Here is a 9,249-nt window from a genome sequence, read left to right as displayed (position 1 = left end):
AAAGTGGGTGGGAGATTCCGTAAGCCACTGAATATCCACCTAAAAGACTTGAAACCACCTCTTGATGATCGGCTATAATGATATTTTAGCATTCTCTCGGAACCCTACCTATAAATGCTGATAATTTTAGTCATTTTCAGGAACTTCCGAAATCACCTGCTGGTCGAGGTAATGGATTTATTTACATGCCCTCAGACTTGTCATAACTTGCCGAACTAACCAGGAACAGGAAGAAGCACTAATTGTTCCCAGCAGCTGCATCCTAAATGCTTGACCTTGCACTGTAACCATTTGTTCTAATGATGGGATCAATTCATCCTTGCATGGTCCTGTACTCTTCACTATTTTTGGTTCAAATATGATCAGACTTTTAAAAAACTTTCATGGACACTGGTGGCATAGTTGTTATTATACTAAGCAACATTGTTGCAGCTACTTGACAGCTTTAATGATAAATTTCCTCACTGTACTGTGCAGCAGTTGCATCGTTTTGATTACCTGGGGAGCAGAGTTGTATACTCTACAGTACTTTTGTACTTTACGGTAGTTACTGCAGTTAATAAGAAATATTTGTGGTAGATTTGTTGGCGCATCAAAAGATCCTGAGTGTGCAATGTGCTGTGTGCAAAATAAATCTGTAAAGAATATTTTTGGAAAGCCTTTTAAAATAAAGAGAACACATGCCTGTGTTTTACTCCGCCACAGGAAGGAATCAGCTCGGGTGGACGGGACAAAGGCCTTACCCAGGGCGACACCGGAATGACGATGCAGACAACCAACATGTGGCAACGACCCAGGCAAGACACAGACGGAGTAAGACAGGATGCTGGAAGAATGATCGCTGCGCTGCAAAAATTACGCGGAGTGAATGAACGCAGCATTTTAAAAAGAGGTGCTGTAACCACACCGTCATAAGGAACCAAAATTGATGTTAAATGAGAAGCAGGATATACAGCTGACTGAGAACGGTGACATAAGAAGTATTGATGCGTAAGATACGGTGCTTCAAGAATTACGTAAATGAGTGTGGCGATGCAAAACCTGAGTGAGTACCATTGGTGTGGGAATTATTTGAGACCCACTACTAAAACAATGCCTGCTGAGAGAGAGAGAGAGAGAGAGAGAGAGAGAGAAACCTTATCATTGACCCCTGGTGCTGTGAGTGAAATAAATTACTTACCCACTAAATCTGTCAGTAATTTGGAGTTCCTATTCCTTATTATCTGGCTATATATATTTGTTTGCAGTAAGAACCCATTATTTTTCTGCTGTTACCTCTTTCAAAATTATCTATGAGTAAAGTCTAATTCTCGGTGTCTCTTTTACCTCATGTCTATATTGTTATCCTGTAAGGTAATTCCCACGTCCATCGTAATTACCCTTTCTCATCCGTTGTGCATTTAGAGGGCCGTAACTTCAGAAATTTTTCATTAATTATGGTCAAGGAAAAGGTATACCCTGTATGAAAATGGAGAAAAGTGTCCTATTCGCCACCAATAATGCATTTTATATTTTCCAAGGAGGTATATGAAGAAAGAAGTGTTTATAAAATATTTGTAAGCAGTGATGAAAAGCAATAACTAATCCACATTCAGCTAACTGCAGCGGCAACTAATTACATGTGATGCTTGGGGAAAACACTGGATGGCTCTTTGGTAGCGGGCAGAATTCCAAATGGCTGAAGATTCCGTAACACCATTTCCTTAGCGACTTATTCCGAACATGACACCCTAATATCCTCCTGTGATGCTATTGGTGAAACTATGTCGACATTAGAGCGATATTAATAGCATGGAGGCCCTGTGAATGTAATATGTAATGAGGTACTAAGACTCCTGTGCCACGTAACTAGAAAAAGGTCCACGGGCTTACTGCTGCGAGTGTACAGTACGTGTGAGTTAGGCGTGAACGAAATGTAACCCTACAACATGGAAGGCACACACGGCCACAAGCAATCTGATAATGAAGTGCTCAGTCTATTCTGTATTATACGACCTGATAAAGGAGATAGAGTGGGGGAAGAAAAAATGGAAGTAGGTGGGGTGGGGATGGAGGGGGGAAGGTAAAGAAGAGGGTGGGATTGGGGGTGGGGGAAAGGCGTGGGCGGGAGTGAGGTGGGTGGGAAGGGAAAGACAGAAGCGCGGTGCAAGAAGGGATAAGGTTCTCTGTGTAAGTGTGGTGTGGGCGTGTGTCTAGTGTGCAGCAGTGCCTTGGTGCTGTTCCCTCGTGCTTTTGGTAAAGTGCTGTATTTTGTACCTACAGCCACACTTCATAGCGTCAGGGTGCAGATAGAGTATTAGACTTTTTTTTTCTTTTTCTTTTTTGACATTGGAAAACTGTTCGATATTCAGTGATAAACGATTCTATTTGTGTTATGGTGATACTGATGGTGTTATGGTGATATTTTGTTAAGTTGAGTTTTGTTTGCATTATGATAGTATTTGAATGTTATGATGGTGCCTGTGTTATGATGGTATTTGTTTGTGGTATTATGGGATCTGTTTGTGTTGTAACGATATCTGTTTGTGTCGTAATGGTACCAGGTTTGTGACTAAAGACCAATTCGTCAAAACTCAGATTCGGTCACTACTAAATATTATTGTCAACCAGCATGACATGATTATGCATTACGAAAAGGTTTATCTGGTCAAACGATAAAGTTCAAGTAAAATAATTGCCAAGGGAAGTAGCTGACCAAGTTAATGAATTAGGTGATGTGAGTTAAAAATGCGGTGGTAGCCATAAATAAATCGGTGCTGATAAAAGGTTGGAGTTTAGCACTGCTAAGAATCTCTTATACGTAACTAATTTGTGTCCTCCTCTGCAGTAACTTTCGCCAGTCTGACTCCCAGCCCCACTTCCAACTAACACCTTCCTATCTGCCTGCCTTTCACTAATCCACCATAAAAATAGTCAGTAAAATAAATCATGAGACACTCTCCTAGGACACCTCGTTTATTATTGTTTTCTTTTGCCGTTCTTTATGTTCTTTGTTCTTGAAAACGATACTGATTTTGTTACAGTATGATTTTTTTTTTTTCTTTTTTTTTGGCGCCACATGATCGAGTTGTTTTGGCGCCAAGATATTATTTAATGATTCAGGTATAGATGACATGAATATCGCTGCCTTGTGATTCTGGGTAGTCGGAGGCCTAGAGGTGGAGAGAATGAAGAATCGTGCAGTGAAAAGCATGACCTGTGAGTTACATTCATTTTTCAACGTGAGCGAAGAATAAGAGGAAGGAGGGCAATACTTTTTTCCCTTTAGGCCAGATTTCCAGCCTTTTACAGCTTATGCCTTTTTTCCTTTAACCTGACCAAGTTTTTCGTTCCTTTACAGCTTATTTCACCAAGCTTAGTGACAGAAAAAGACACTACCATGATTCTACAGCCTCTCTATAACACTTCTTCGTGACTAGCATCATTTTTTGGAGCTCTGTTGCTATAATTCAGCACTGAAGATGGTTAAAAGGTTTAGGAATCTTGCCTGTCGACTGCACGGGGATCATTGAGGAGGGCAAGAAGTTTATATTATGTCAGTCTGGGAGTATCCTAAAGCCGCGAGAATGTCACTTCTTATGAAAATTGGAGAGAGAGAGAGAGAGAGTCGCCATATTTTCCACACCAGGTAATAATAATAAAAAGTGTGTGTGTGTGTGTGTGTGTGTGTGTGTGTGTGTGTGTGTGTGTGTGTGTGTGTGTGCTAATTAACGTAACAGTCGATATGTATACATTTTCTCTCTCTCTCTCTCTCTCTCTCTCTCTCTCTCTCTCTCTCGAATTCATAATGATTTTGTACGAGGACACAAGTCATTCAGAATCCACATCACTCAAATAAATAAGAAAATGAGAATAACGAAAGAAAGAAACAACAAAAAGAAAGAGAGATAAGACAGAAAGTAAATGAAAGAGTGAAAGAATGGGGGAAGCGAGAACCACATTTCCCCATGAATAACAAAACAGATAACACACCACAGAACATTCCTATCACTTGGAAGTCACGTAACACAACACCAACCGCGAGAAACGAAGTAATAAAACATGAGAAAAACACTACATTGCCTCTAAATAAAACATTCAATAAAACTCATGTCACTGGTGATTATTTTTTCTTTTGTCTCTGAATATCTCCCTCCTACGCGTCCACAAATACAACTTTTTTTTTCTTTTACACGTTTTTACATACTGTCGAAGGACGCAAGGTAAATGAGAGCTGAGCGTGTTTACATTCGGCGTTTCTTGTGTTCTTATTTAAACCTGAACTACGCCAATGTCAACTAATATTATAAAGTCCGTCGTCACAATCCCAGATCTGCCCCACTCACTCGTAGATTGTACTGTTACTATCCCCCACACCTGTTCAGTAACATAAATCATTCTCTGCACTGAAGCTTCACTATAATCGAAGTGCTTGATATAAATGAATGAAAAATGGGTTATGGATATAATTGGTGGTGATGATTCCACTCTCTGTTTGTGTGTGTGTGTGTATGTGTGTGTGTGTGTGTGTGTGTGTGTGTGTGTGTGTGTGTGTGTGTGTGTGTGTGTGTGTGTGTGTGTGTGTGTTGTCCCGTGACCAAGATTGTGGGCCTCCTGGCAAATAAGGACCTGGACCTCTCATCTAGGCAGACAGAGATGGGCCAGAAGCCATGGCATCTCTGTACAGTCTAACACTAAAGCCTGTTTGTCTATCCCGTCTCTGTTTCACTGTTGGATCTAAAGACGTGTAAATGTGACGCTGTGGACTGAGGTGCATCTCATCATTCATTTGTGGCCGATAACATGCACATTTGTCCACTACGTTTCACTCAAGTACCTATGAGTCCAGCAGTGAAGAGAGGCAAGGGAGTCGACTGAACACTGATATTTCACTTTACATAAAAACCTCGGACCGTCCACTGTTCACCCTTCTCACTTACTCTCGATCAGTGTAAAGCTGGGATTTCCTCGCTGTGTGCACTGAAATGTTAGTCCGCTAAGCTCAGGGAAGCACCATTCACTACGATGACGTATTTTCTTTTCCCTAATACCCCCGGACGATTTTACTCCGTAAGGTGGTCGGGTAATGAAGACGTCAATGATGGCTATATCTAACCCTCCTCCTCCCCAGTTAGTCAGGCCCCTTTTAATTGATGTAGATTACTCTGGGAGTAGCAAGAAATGAAATGCAGAAAATTAAATACAAATGAAATACAAAAATACTCAAGGTGTACAGTATGCATGTGACGCGCACAGTCCAGCCTCCACCAGTCACAGTCCCAGACATGCAGCCCCCTCGCCTCAGCAGCCAATCAACGCAGAGGAACCCCATAAAGGTGACCAATCCAGTTCCGCCGTGTTCGCGAGAAGGAAAGAATCTTGTGTTTATATAAAATGCTGGATAGGCTGAAAATAGTGCATTGTTTGGGGAGCTGCCGACATCCTCACAAGACCTACCCCCTCCGTCACTCGCTCTGACCGCCATCCACCACTGAACGAGGTACTGTCTGTCTTTATCTTCATCACAGCTCCACCATAACTCCTTCAGCCTGAGGAGGTATTTATGTTATCTCTTGACAGTAATATATAGTTTACAGTAGACTCTGAACTACGTCATGACTAGAGTCCTTTTTTATAAGCTGCTCAAAATCGTTTAGGAGTATCACCTATGAAAATTATGTCTTGAAGGGTCCTTTTGGCTTACTGATGCAGTTATGCATTACCAAAATAAGATAATAGCGTCCTATGTATCACGATGAAAGTGTCTTAATCTGTCAGCCTAGAGGAGGACCGAGATCTTTCTAAGTTATCTATCTGTCTATGTATCTGTCTATAGCCAGACGCCATAATCCTGTGAGCGGTGGCCGTTTGACTCCGAGTTAGTTGTACGGGGGGAGGGGGGACACTAACCCTCCCTCTGAAGTCGTCTGGCTTGGCTGAGAGGAATAAAGGTCGTATCGCAAAGTGGAGTGCAAAACCCTAATTTCTTAAGGCCATGTATAGGACGTCTGTGGTAATTACGTATGGTCAGTCTGCATCCCATTGTACAGAATGCAGCCAGCAACCATACAGGGAGGCCAAAAATAAGTTCCATCATTGTCAAGTGCTTCAAAAATCATCGTCAAAATATTAGAGTCTGCATCCCAGTACGCTATTTCGGGTTTAAGCCTTCGACCCTAAGATTGATTTATGTAACCTGGAGATATTTAACACATGAAGTAAATATTCGAGTAAACGTAAGAACACATCCAGGACAACAATCTTCATGACTTCTCTCTCTCTCTCTCTCCTGGCCAAAAATTACCATCTCTATCTAACATGCTGAGTTGTTTTAGCAAGAGATTAAAACTAGAATATGTTGCCAGTCACGATGAAGTGCCATGGAAAGGAAATAGGGCCATAGCATTATTATGCTGTGCCCACTGAGGTACATGAAATAAACTTCATATGGACGAAAGTCTGGGCAAAGTTAAAGTGAATAGGGGAGTTAGATCTGGCCTTCATTAATAGTTTAGTTACCAGACGTCACCCTTGATGTGAAATAATCGTGCTCGGGATGAATAATTATTTAACATTATTTATTCCATTCTGGCGACGTATTTCTTCAATTTTGTTCTTGTCTGACGAATTAATTTACCTTATGGAGAAAATCATGTTGTGAGTGACGAAATTAATGGGGACTTTCTAACCCCGTCACTACAAACTGTTTCTCAACAAATCACGGACCCCATCAAGACCGAATGCTTTATCAGTGTTGAGATCAGAGATGCAGAAAGTATGATTGCATGCAAAGGTTACGTTTCTCCTCCTGTGGCAATCTTTACTGTTCATTTTGCATCCAAGACGCATTTTCAGTTTTGATCCACACGAGGTGACGGGAGAGAGGTCTGGGCCCCATTACACCCCAGAACAACAGGGAAGATCCATTAATAGACCAGACACGCAGGAGTTCGAATTCATGCAGATAATGCTGCAAATTGCTCTGACATAAATGTATTGCACCCAAAAGATATTGATAAATCGCCGTCTGATGTAAAGGTACTGCATCCGAGTGTTATGGGTTAATCTTTCACCTCTCCCTCAGAGGACCACACCGGCAGAGGAGAGGGACATGCGGCGGCAGTCGTTTCGGCCGACTGAGCTAGAGGAGAGAGCACGATTTGTGTGGTTGTGGGTGGAGGGATGGCCAGTGCGTGCCATCGCCCAGCACACCGGCACCAGCGTCACCACCATCTACAGGTGGATCAAGCGATGGCGCAATGAAGGGAACGTCAACAACCGAGCTCGTACCGGCAGACCACGTCGCGCCTCCAAGATGAACACAACCGATAATTCTGCGTCATGTGCAGCAGATGCAGAAAAATGTCTCAATGAAATTCAAACTTTTTCTTATGACTGTAATTACAGTTCAGTCTCCCAGACTGTTGAGACAACTCCACCGCCTGTGAACAATTATTTGGGGGAGGCCGCACCCATGCCCCAGATACCTAACATAAAAGAGCCGCCTGAGTCCATGCCATGCCCGTACCCACAACAGCCAGCCTGGACAGCAGACCCTCACTACCCGTATTCCCGCCATGACACTTTTAATTTTGGGCTGCGAGTGAGGCTGGGTCTGTCTCAAGAGCACCAGGGTTGTACAGCAGAGCAGAGGGTCTTCCCTGTCTGGCACAACTGGACACCTCACCTTTACTAGTGACTAACAGGTTATGCTGTTGACGTGTTAGCTTCCAGTCCTTAGAGCTTTTATGCCATGTAGCCGTACTTCTCAAAATAATGAATCGGGAGTCTCAGCTTACTTCGTGATCTTTTATAAGAATGAATGAAATTATAGCCTTCAGATCTTACCCATGACTATAACAATACTAACTTATATGAAACAAATAAGACTGAAAGGGTACGTAAAGTTTCATGTTTATGTACGACATTACACCTTTATTGCCTCATCAGGAGAGTTGAGTCACTACACCGTTCATGCCAGACATAGAGCCAGAATGACCGTCTCTTTCCCCTGGGTGGCATTATGTAAGCAATAATTCCACACCCACCCTTGGATTTAAACGCATTATGGACAAAATCAGATTACATCATGATCCTGGAAATTCACTGACAGCCATTATTTACAATTAGTGTATCAGTAGTACTCATTAGTTTACCTTTATGGCGTTATTGTTATCTACTAATAATAAACCAGCAATGTTTTTTAATGTTTTGTTTGTCCATTTTTCCTAGTTACTTTCAGATACTTTACAGTTTACTCGAAAAAATATGCAGATGGAGATATTACCTTTCATGTCATAACTACCTTAATTTAATGGCATATTTTTATTTTTTCTCACCGATTTTAGATTTTTTTTTTTTAAATAGTTTCGAGAGACCTTTTTGTAGTGAAAAGGGTCATTGTTAACCCCTTCACTAGCAGGGGATTCTTCTAAGCTAAATAAATAAGGGACTAGATAAGTGTGGAACCATATTATTTTTGTTTCCTTTTTCTTCTTTCTCTGAGTTGGGTGTTAGAAAAGCCTGTTTTTATCTCCGGCAATATTAGTATTAGAATGATATAATTTCACTAATACGTATACTTCAGGTGTTCATGCATTACTAGATATTAGTACTTGTATGTTCCCTTCACGTCCTTTCCTTTTAACTGCTGACAAGAAAAATAGTCAGAGAACTCGTACCTCTGCCAACGCCAAGAATACTTATTATTTACTGCTATAATTCCTCTTTCCTTCTAGACCAATAGCTTACGGTCTCACGTAGTTAATTCCACGGCTTTAGTATGTTCTGTTACACAATTTCAGAGAATGTATACCTCCGACAACGATAAGAAAACGGGACTTCTTGCTTCTAGATCCGAATCCACTTCAAAATCTACTGAACTCTTCTCGGTCCACTGCCCACCTATCCACGAATTTTTACTGAAATTCGATAACATGCTTTTGAGATATCTTTATTCAAACAAACAGACACGGGTGAACGTAATATTATAACCTCCTCGAACTTCGCTGGCGGAGGTAAATATCTAGCTCTTTATCTTACTCCGTCCCTCCCTAGTGCTCCTCTTTCTCCTCCTCCTCCTCCTCCTCCTCTTTCTCTCTCTCTCTCTCTCTCTCTCTCTCTCTCTCTCTCTCTCATAAAAAGCAGTTCCGCTTACCCTGACTTACACCCGTACATCAATCACTCAACACAACACCACCAACTCGGAGATCAATGCTTAGAGTCAACATTTACACGTCAGTTTGCCCATGAGTCCTATTTGCCCAATTA

The sequence above is a fragment of the Coenobita brevimanus genome, chromosome 61, assembly GCF_032717465.1.
Source record: "Coenobita brevimanus isolate Jiangsu-jjx chromosome 61, ASM3271746v2, whole genome shotgun sequence".
NCBI lineage: Eukaryota > Metazoa > Arthropoda > Malacostraca > Decapoda > Coenobitidae > Coenobita > Coenobita brevimanus.
This window is presented reverse-complemented; position numbering follows the sequence as displayed.